Source organism: Tamandua tetradactyla, chromosome 5 (assembly GCF_023851605.1).
Source record: "Tamandua tetradactyla isolate mTamTet1 chromosome 5, mTamTet1.pri, whole genome shotgun sequence".
NCBI lineage: Eukaryota > Metazoa > Chordata > Mammalia > Pilosa > Myrmecophagidae > Tamandua > Tamandua tetradactyla.
Window position 1 is genome coordinate 48,444,892 of NC_135331.1, and position 10,738 is coordinate 48,455,629.

A 10,738-nucleotide genomic window follows, 5' to 3' on the forward strand; every position below is an offset into this window, starting at 1 on the left:
AGACACAGATCTATTCATGTATAATATCTTTATATGATAGTGAAGGATTGCACATCAAGGGGGAAAATGCTATTCAGTAATGATGAGGGGACAGTTGGTTACATTATACTGCACACGCAAAAATTCCTGATAGATTCACAACTTAAATGGGAAGGCCTAAAATTTAAAACTTTAGTAAAAAATGCTCAAATTTATTACCTTACAGAAGGGAATGATTTCCAAAACAAGACACAAGTATCGCAGTCATTTTTTTTTTAATTTGATGAATTTTACTAAACAAAATAGGGAATTTTTGCTCATCAAACGACACCATAAAGAAAATGAAAAGACACATCAGAAACTGGGAGAAGATATTTTTAAGACACACACTCAACAAAGGATACTTACCTGAACATGTAAAGAACTTTTTTTTTTTCTTTATGCAGTCTAGTTTTCCACATTTGGGGAAATCACAGGGGTCAACACATCCAGAGTGCAATGGATAAGCCTCGCCCTGGGAAAACCACCTTTGTGATCATGGTATTTCCCCTGCCAGGTAAGTATAAGAACTTCTTAAATCTGTAAGAAAAAGACATATAATCCAATAGAAAAATTAGCAAAGATACAAATAGTTGTGCTGGTTTGAAGCTGTTATGGACCCCAGAAAAGCCATGTCCTTTTTCCTAATCCAACCTTGTGGGGACAGACCTTTTGAGATTAAGCGGTTTCCATAGAGCTGTATCTCTGCCCATTCATGGTGAATCTTTTTGTTTTTTGCTTTTTGTTTTTAAGTGCATCGTCCTGGAATCGAACCCAGGTCTCCTGCATGGAAGGCAAGTATTCTAGCACTGATCAAGTTGGGTCTTAATCCACCTACTGGAATCCTTTAAGAGGGAACCATTCTGAGAAAAGCTCAGAGCTGACACAGACAAAGATGTCTGGAGATGCAGAAAGAAAACTTCCCCACGGAAGCCATTTGAAATGAGAAGCCAGGAGAGAAGACCAGCAGAGGTTGCCATGTGCCAGAGAAACCCCAAAGGCCATGGGTCTTTTCTACAAAGTCAAGATCTCTTTTTCTGGATGCCTTAGTTTGGACATTTTTATGGCCTTAGAATTGTAAACTTGTAACTTAATAAATCCCCTTTATAAAAATCAACTCACTTCTGGTATTGTATTTCTAGCAGCTTTAGCAAACTAAAATATCATTTCACAAAAGAGCAAAATTCAAATAGCTCATAACCATGTTAAAAGATGTTCAAAACCATTCATACTAAGGAAAATGAATAATAAAATTATGATACACCTTTTCACATCCATATACTCTTAAAAATAAAAATTTAACAATACCAAGTGGTGGTGAAAATGTACAGTAATAGGACTCATATAACACCTGGTAGGTCCATTAGTCCAATTGCTTTGAAAAACCGGTAGCATTACCTAGTAAAGTTGGACATGAGCATCTATAACTATGCATTCTACTCCTATATATATATATATATATATATATATATATATATATATATACACACCCCAGGGAAGCGCTCATGTATGGATGTGTGGAAACATGTAAAAGAATGTTCACAACAACACAGTTATAACACCAAAAAAAACTGCAAATTACCCAAATATCCACTGATTGGAGAATAGATATACATGTTATTTTTGTTCAATGGGAGACTTATTCAAAATGATTAATTAGAGCAATGTACATCCACAAGGACGATTCTCACAATGTGTGACATAAAGCAACATGCAGAGAATCATATGCAACATATTATACACATATGACATTTTTAAACATGAAAATTATATTCTTAAAAATGTATACATGCAAATTAAAACTAAATGAACAGCAAGAAAATTATTAACACAAAATCTAGGCTAGCAGTTTTCAGGGAAATAAAGGTCTGTGTTGGGGAAAGGAATATCGAGGGCTTTAGGGTACTTAAAATGAGTAGTAATACCTTCTTCTGGGTCATTTCTGAGATTCATGCTTGGTAACACACTAAAGACATTGGGCTTTGAAATATCTTGCTGAACTAAACACTCGCAAATGTAAATTTGTGATATTTTAATGCATATTAATACCAAAACTTTTTTATAAGAAATTACTCTCAAAACTCATTAGGAGGTGTTATTGAGAGGGAACTTAAATGGAATAAAGAAATCACCGTGAAGCTACTGAATGGCTTGCCCTAAATATTCTGTCCCCTCATCATATTTTTGCATTTCCAGCTACATATTTTTTGAAAAGGATTTCAGAATACTGTGCACTTAGGCACCATCCTGTGCTATAACTAATGCAATAATTTTGACACTGCAGTTTCAAAGATAACCCAGAAGATCACTTGAAATACTATGATACTTCTTAATTTTCTCCTCTCTGGCTGTCTGTAATTTGCCTCGACCTGTCTTTTTACCTTATCCTGGTAAGTCTGGTCTATAATTCCTTACCCTAACACAAGACTTAATTTATTTATTTATACAATTCTAGTGTCCATCCTTAACTCTGTGCTTTTCTTTCCTTGTATTCCCCCACAGAATGACTTTCTGATCTTCCTGATCTCTGTTTCCTATATCCAAACTTATTTATTATGAGTATATCAGAAGAAACTTAACTGCTTTATAGCTCTCTAATGAACATGTGCCCAGACATTTACATATTGAACTGCACGTTATTTAATTTTATTTAATTTTCTTTTATTTCTATTTCCCCTTTTTATCAGAGTTATTTCATTACACTGATCTTTTTGAGTGTGTGAAGATGAGTTGTTACCATGAACTTCATTGTCAGATAATGAAATAGTTATTGTTGAAAGCTGCATGGTGTGTAGACAGGTAGTCATTTCATTATGATTTGTTTTATTTATCATATATGTCATGCATATTTCTTTTGTGTGAAATCTTTCATAATGAGAAAAAAGAAAAGAAGCCTTTCCTTTCTCCAGCAGTGTAGGAGCAGTGGAAATAAAACTGCCTGTGGGAGAGGGGTGGGGTACCTAGAAATACGCATGTGAGAGGCAAACCAAGGGAATAACGAGAAGGGAGAGAACCTTCCACATCATTCCCTATTCACAAACCTTCCACCTGCATCCTGTATCTAGATGGCAGTTTCTAAAAAGCCATGAAATCCTGCCTTTTCTTAATTCTCCATGGAGATGGTAAACTAAGAGTGATGCAGCAGTTGCTTTGCCACCAAAGATTTCATTCAAGAATCCGCGGCTCACAGATTTGAACTCGCATGCTACCACAACCTCTGCACAATTTACCAAGCATGGTTGAAGGTTCACCTGAGGAGAAAAAACGGAGTGGACCCTCAGGCAAAAGGATGCATGCACAGACCCTTCCAAGGTGGAAAATCTGGAAATTAGGCAGCCTCTGGAGTGCTGGAAATGAGTAGAGGTCAAAGTTTGTATTTCAGGCTTGGAGCTAAAACATTTTTTCTCACCTAGCACAGTTAAGACCAATCCCAAGTTGACTTAAATAAGGATCTTGGAGCACAGAAGTAAGCCAAAGTCATATTTCCTGGAACTGAGTCTAAGGCAAGGGCTTAACTACAATGAAAATATCAGATTCCTGGCTATACAGCAGAACCAAAGTGAATAAGGCAGAAAAGTGATACTGTTTCCTAAAAGTCAAAAGTAAGGTTTGCCATTTATAAACCACAATGTAGATAATCTAATAAACAAAATTGACTTTATGTTTGCTTGACATTTTAAGCTATGTCATATTTTCCAAGATTATGTTATTTAGAGTGGTAAATGGAAGCCAAAAGTCAGTGAAAGAAGAAAAAATGTTTTATTATAAAGGGACCTACAGAACAGGAAAAAGACATTTTTATTTAGCTTTATGTACTATTTCTGTTTGAGATAGTCACAGTAAATTATCAGATTTAAACAAAACTTTCTACTGCCAACTCTTTTATGTGGCTTACTTTTAGATTGAGTGAATATCTGATTTTTTGTTTTAATGTTGCGAAGTATGCTATTTGGGACATAGGGGATTTTCAAATATTTTAAAATATAAACAAAGGTGTTTTTTCCCCCTTTAATAACCTATTATAAAAGTAACAGATTCTATGCTATAAATATAGATTCAGTTCCATTTTCAAGTCAAAAGATTGTTTCCTATCAGGAACATTTCCCAAATGTTCAGAATTCTACTTTGACAGTCTAGCTTTCAGTATCAGAAGAATAGAATTACAAGCAGTCTTGAGATTTGAGAACTAAAATTAGGGACTTCTCTCCACATTAGTACCTCATAAAATGTTCCAAATGTTAGACTCTCTATAAAATGCACTCAGTCTTAAAAGACAACTTTGGAATATTCAAGCACGTTGCCTTGGGAGGTAAGAAGGATATAGGATTAGCTGGCCAAATAGAAACATTGTCTGTACTCAGCTAATTGCACAAAACATTTTGCAAGAAGCAAATTAGGAATCTTCTGTTATCAGTTTGACCCACACGTTATATAAGCCCCTGCTGCAGCGTTTGCCCAGTGTTACACTTCTTGCCAACTTCAAGACCAATGATCTGCCTGAATGTTAAATGAAATTACTTAAAGAGCATGCAGTTATTCACCACCTGCATTTCTTAGTCTTCTTGAAAGCCAAATGTAAGGCAAAGCACGCTAAGTCTAAGACAGGACTATGGTATCACATTTACTGTCTATTTAGTGCATTTGCATGTTTAATGCTCAGTCCTGCAAGCTAAACATTAAATATTTAAAATGTAATGAAAATACAGTTGAAGGGTAAATGCTTTTTGGTTTCTTTCTCCAAAAGTCAAGGTGGTTCAAATCCTGGCTTTGCCCCTCCTTGGCTGGTGGCCTTTGGATGTGGTTATATCTGTGTCTCAATTTTGTTATATGCAAAATGAGTACCTGAGAGAATGATCTTTGAGGTCCTTTGTATAGTTACAGATTTCACAGCCATCCGCATAAGCTGTATTGTTTGGCAAAGTCTTTGCTTGATTCATAAAGAGAATAAAGAACTATAGTGGAGAAGTATGCTGTATTATAAGGAGAAGGGAGAAGTTGTGGCTGGCCAAAGAGGGTATGTAAGAAAAAAGACAAAAGAAAGAAATTCCAGCTCTTCTTTATAAGTGACCATATCATTGTAGTCTCTCTCTATGATGTGGACTTTTATGTTAAAGAACTTTAAATCAGACTATGTCATAGAGATGCTTGGATACAAAACAGAAGCCTCTTTTCATGAGGGTAGGCCTAAAGGTAATAGACAAAAAAGAAAGGTAGGGAAAATCCCAAACAGAAAAATCAAGAATTTCCCTTCAAGTAAAAATTACAACACACACAGCCTTCAAACATTCTCAGAGCTTGAAACAAGTTATGCCAATAACTTATTTTACCTAATGTATTATAAATACATTGTAGATACTTGCAGATGCTTTCTGTCAAAAGAAATTTTTTAAAAAGCTTTCTCCTTCCACATTCAAGCATGTGCCTGAACTAACAGTGCTGAAAATATAACTTCCAGGATGGGAGCTATTTTTAAAATGCTTTCTCCTTCTACACCCAAGCATTGTTCTTGAACTTTATAGCCCTGAAACTATAACTTCAGGTACTGGAGCAATCTAATTTGTATCTTTATAATAGCAATATAATTACAATGTAGAAAATAATGAATTGGACTTCTGAGGATTAATTTTATGGGGATACTGAGTCCAAAATGCAGTGTTTTTTAATAAAGGAAGAGCTGAACAAAGAAATCTGTGGTGACAAACTTAAAAGCATCTTTGCAAATAGACTCTTGCTTTTAAATTGAGGTCTGCCTTAATTCACAGTAGGTTGAAAGGTGATTCACACTGGTTTAGAGGCACCGGGAAAGATACAAGAAAATGATGGTAAAACTTGATGCATCCTTAAAAAGTGCTGATTGTTAGATGAGTAGTCCGCATGTGCATTCAGAACTCAGGGCTACCTGATGGCCTTCATAGCAACATCAGTTTTGGTCTTTTGCACCCTCAGAAGTAGGCTCTTGAAATAATAAATAATAAATGGATAAAGAAAGAGAAACTACATTTATTGTATGCCTCTAACGGGGGCATATCACAATCACTCTGTGAAAAGCTTTGCCTACATTGTCATTTCCTTATGTTGCTTTTGAGGAACAGTAACTTCCAACAGAAATGAACTCATCCCAGACCACATTGAAAATAAGTGGGGCGAGGCTGGGATTTGAGATTCGGCTTCTCTGATGTAAAAAGTCAGTACTTTTGCCCTCTGTGCTGTGAACATCTGTGGTTGTAAGACTTCAGTGGGAATAATTTCTTGAAATAAAAAGCCTATTCTTTCTAATTAATTATTTACCTTCAGGTGAGCTAATTACTGCCCCCCTGCCTCTTGGTCTGAAAAATGGGGACAAAGAGTTCCTTCTTGCTTGACGGGCATGTTCAGATGCTCAGTTAATTGATGCTTCTGGCTGATGTGTATTATTTAGGTATCCGTGGAAAATTTATCCAATATAATAGGATGGGTATTTTGAGGGTCCTTTTTGTTTCCATGAGAGGATCTTAAATGCTTGCAATTGAAGCTCAAGCCCACTTACCATTCAGTATGCTGTTCTTGGATGTGTCTCCCACTGAGTTGAACATTACTTGGATCAAGAGTTTCATCTAAAGATGAGGCATGAATTAGATACTTTACAAAATGCTACATGCATGAGCTCAAAATATGATCATTATTAATTTTAGCAATAAGCCTGATTTTTCTATATTAATGTGTGTGTGTTCCATTGCTATACTCGTAAGCTAATGCTAATGTTATATGAAAGCCACATACAGGATAGCACTCACTAATTATTCCACAGTTCTGTTAATCTAGAAATCTGAGTGCCTTTCATTTTCATCCGAGACAAAGTCAAATAATTGAATTTAACAACTCATAATGGAAAATATTTGAAAATGTGGCCATTTTAAAACAGTATATTGGTCATTGTTCTAGTTTGCTACCTGCTGGAATGCAACACACCAGAAATGGATTGGCTTTTAATAAAAGGGGGTTTATTTTGTTAGTTCTTCAGAGGAAAGGCAGCTAATTTTCATCTGAGGTTCTTTCTTACATCGGAAGGCTCAGGGTGATCTCTGCTGGCCTTCTCTCCAGGCCTCTGGGTTCCAACAACTTTCCCCGGGGTGATTTCTTTCTGCATCTCCCAAGGCCTGGGCTGAGCTGCAAGTGCTGAGATGGGGTATGCTGAACTGCTTCAGCTGTGCTATTATGTTGTCTCTCATTTAAGCACCAGCCAGTTAAGTAAAACGTCATTCATTGCAGCAGGCACAGCTCCTAGCCTACTGCAGATACAGTCACCAACAGATGAGGTTCACGTACCATTGGCTCATGTCCACAGCGACAGAACTAGGTGCCTTCACCTGGCCAAGTTGACAACTGAATCTAACTACCGTAGTCATGATAGGCTACTTTAAGCTATGATAAAATGCTTGGGGACTCAGTTCCACACATTCATACAGGGATCCAGACTGATGAAGACTCCTTCACCACCCTGAAACCCAGGGCACCCTTGGTTACTGTGCCAGGGAGAAAAGAACTGGAAATTCCTTTACAGGCTTTACATTGCTTTAGCTCTATCACGCAGGTCACCTCCATTAACATTTCATTGGCCAGAACTAATTATAAAGTACTGCCTAATAGCACAATGCCTGGAAAGGTAAGGGAATGAATAGAATGCTTGGTGAGGTTTATTGGTGCTACCACACACAAGAACCTTTTAAATCGCAACTGATTCTAACTAGGCAGGTTTTATGAGCTCAGCAAAATGCAACATAATCTGTCAAGTCATTGCACAAATCTTTCCCAAAAATGTTTACTAAATTCACATGTGAATTTTACATCAAGCTTCTTCCTTGTTTAAGATATATTACAGTGTCATAACCTGCACAGTTTTCCTATGACATTGGTCAAAATGCACCACATTACATTGTAGAAAACTGAAACTGCAGAGATCAAGTAAATGTCCTAAAGCAACAGATAATAGGGGGTGAAATTGTGACTTTAAAATTGATCTTTCTGAATACAGGACACATTTTACTAAAATGGGCTTCCTTCATATCACAACAGAATTAGATCTCTGCAGCTTTGAAGGAGATAAGCGTTTTCTTTTCCAAGTCGAAGTTCCTTCTGAAATTAAAACTACCAGATCTCAGCTATAACAACATTACTAGAATAACTAATTTCTTTTTACACCCTGAAAGGAGAATTCCAATCTATCATGAATCTAGAAACAAGTCACACCCCATATAAGAATCTGAGCTTTAGTCAGAAGATGAGGTAAAGCAGATGTTCCTTACATTAAGCTAGGTTTTTAGTAGAAATTTAGAAACTTACCTTATGTAAGCTAATATATTTATCTGCGTATTGTGTTCTTACTTCCCCAAGAATTATATTTGAAAACTCTGGGGTCTAATCATTTTCAAATTTCCTCATGTGGAAATAGTAAGGAGATGTCATTCTCCTTTCTTTAAGTTCATCCTTTTGGAATCTACAGGACAATTTAGCTAAAATTCAGGAAATAAAAATTCATTAACCTGCCAAATATGAAAGTTGTTTGAAGTGTGTCAAAGTCAGAGTCTAATAAAAGAAAAAAATACACAATTTAAACTTGACAGATTTATGCCAAAAAGTAGAATACTCTATTTACTACCAGTAATCCTTTAAAGGCTAAACAACGTGTTTTGAAATGATCATTAGAGCAGGCATTATAATGCTATATAAATTACTTCGAATCACTGATACAAAGAATTGTCAAAAAATTGATTTTTAAATGTATTTTTTTATTTGAAATGATCTCTCCTTGTACTCACCTCTGTGTTTAGGAATATCAGTCAATCTATGTTTTGTTTTCTTGACTTACACATCAGATTATTTCCAGAGTCCTTAGGAGATGGATGCTTAATGTCTAATATGTTAATACATCACTTATCCAGAGACTACTTACCTAGTGACCTTGAACACACCCAGAACCCAGGAAACGCAGAAAGGTCTTAGACCAGCTAAGCTAGATTGCAAGGTTCAGCAGAGCCAACATGCACACACAGAGTTCCTCTTGTCCAGTTTATTCAGCAGCAATCGTTAGGTGGACTGGGACCAAGAAAATGACATCAGTCCCAAGCAGGGGAGGGAGCTCTGCTTATACGAGATGGTTGGCAGGAAGCAGGGGAGGGGAGGTGGATTTTAATTGTCTAGCTTTGGCGGGAGAAATTGGCAGGCTAAGTGGAGAGTTATCACAAGCTTGTGGCTTCTGGGACTGTAACTTCTAGAGAGGGTATGTTAGATAAGGAAGCTATCGCAGAAATGCAGCTGTAAGAGAGGAATGCAATGACACTCATGCCACTGCCTTGTGGGCTGGGACATGTTTGGTTTTGCAAGAGGCTGGTCACATCATGGGAGAAGGGGTTCTGCCTCACACTGATAACACAAAATATGTTCATTTACTTTTAGGAGATCCCATCTAGAACATACTCAGAGCCTGTGTGCTCATCTTTTAGATAAAATTCTACTGTGGCAATGTAATTCCAATGAGATTTACCTATGCAATAAATTGGAGGTGGGATATTTGAAAATGAGTGAGGGAGTTCATTGAGGCAGGTAAGCTCCACTTCTTTTATATTATTCCTTGTTGTTAGATAAGTAATTGTAGCTAGAATAAGAGTCAAAGGCCAAAGGCTGAGTCTTGTTTCAGATGGAAGTGCCCAAGTATTGACAGGGTGTTTTTCTCATGGCAAGTGTACCATGGTAACAGTGTTTTGGTAGGGAAAGGAGTAAAGGTGGAAAGACCTAACTATGGCACTAGGGGAAATGCTGGGGCTTACAGGATGCATTGGGCTGAGTGAGGGAAATAAGAGTAAGAGTTTCAAATAGAGATCAGAGAGGGTAGCACTGAGGTCAACTCAACAATTTTTTTAGCTAGAGTCTCTATAGTGTAGTGTACAAATGTCTGTAGGACAGGGGACAAAACCTTCAAAGGACCAACAATTCATACCTAAGTATATAAAATGGCCTTAGACCTCATGGTTTTCTTAATCAAGGCAATAAAGATGTATATGCACACACTGCATTTACCTTTTCCTTTCTTCATTTCTACCCAAACATTATCTGTCCTTTAAGATAAACCACCTATCAGACTTAAGTTTTGCTTTTGTTCTTTAAGAAAACCTCTTTTTTTGACAGGAAAATGGTAAGAAGCTGACCCAGATTAAAGAAGGAATGAGAAGGCACAAGCTTCCTTGAGAAAAAAAAAATCAATAACTTGCAATTAAAAGAAAATTGCATTTTTTCTAATAATTCCTGAAGTGTTATTTCAGTATTGATGGAATAGCTTCAATCCTTCTGCTGATAATAATTAGAATATCTGGACATTAATACATATCCTTCGATGTTTGGAGGCATCAGTGAGCTGTTAAGACAGTGAAGAATTAGAGACATTCTTTAATAGTAAAGATGTTTAAATAAGTGTTAAGGAATAATCGATGCACTCTTTAAAACAAAAGAAAACTTGGTGAAACTATCACTGTAAAGAAATGCAAGGATTTGATTGCCATTGGACTCAGAAAAGTGATTACTTTAGAAGAGGGGTAAGAGGAGGGAGCGAGGTAGAGGGATATGTTTGGGAAGGGGTGCCGTGGAAATTGCCTGTCATTGCCATTATTGTTTCTTGACCTACTTGGTGGTATATTGTTGGGCTCTATGTTTTGTGTGTGCTTGTGTGTGTGTGCACCTTTCTGTCTGT

At 36.6% G+C, this 10,738-nt stretch overlaps 1 pseudogene; it reads right to left on the minus strand.

The window, feature by feature from the left end:
- Positions 1 to 414: 414 nt before the first annotated feature.
- LOC143685289 (U1 spliceosomal RNA) lies at positions 415 to 543 on the minus strand (annotated as a pseudogene).
- Between the last annotated feature and the right edge of the window lie 10,195 nt (positions 544 to 10,738).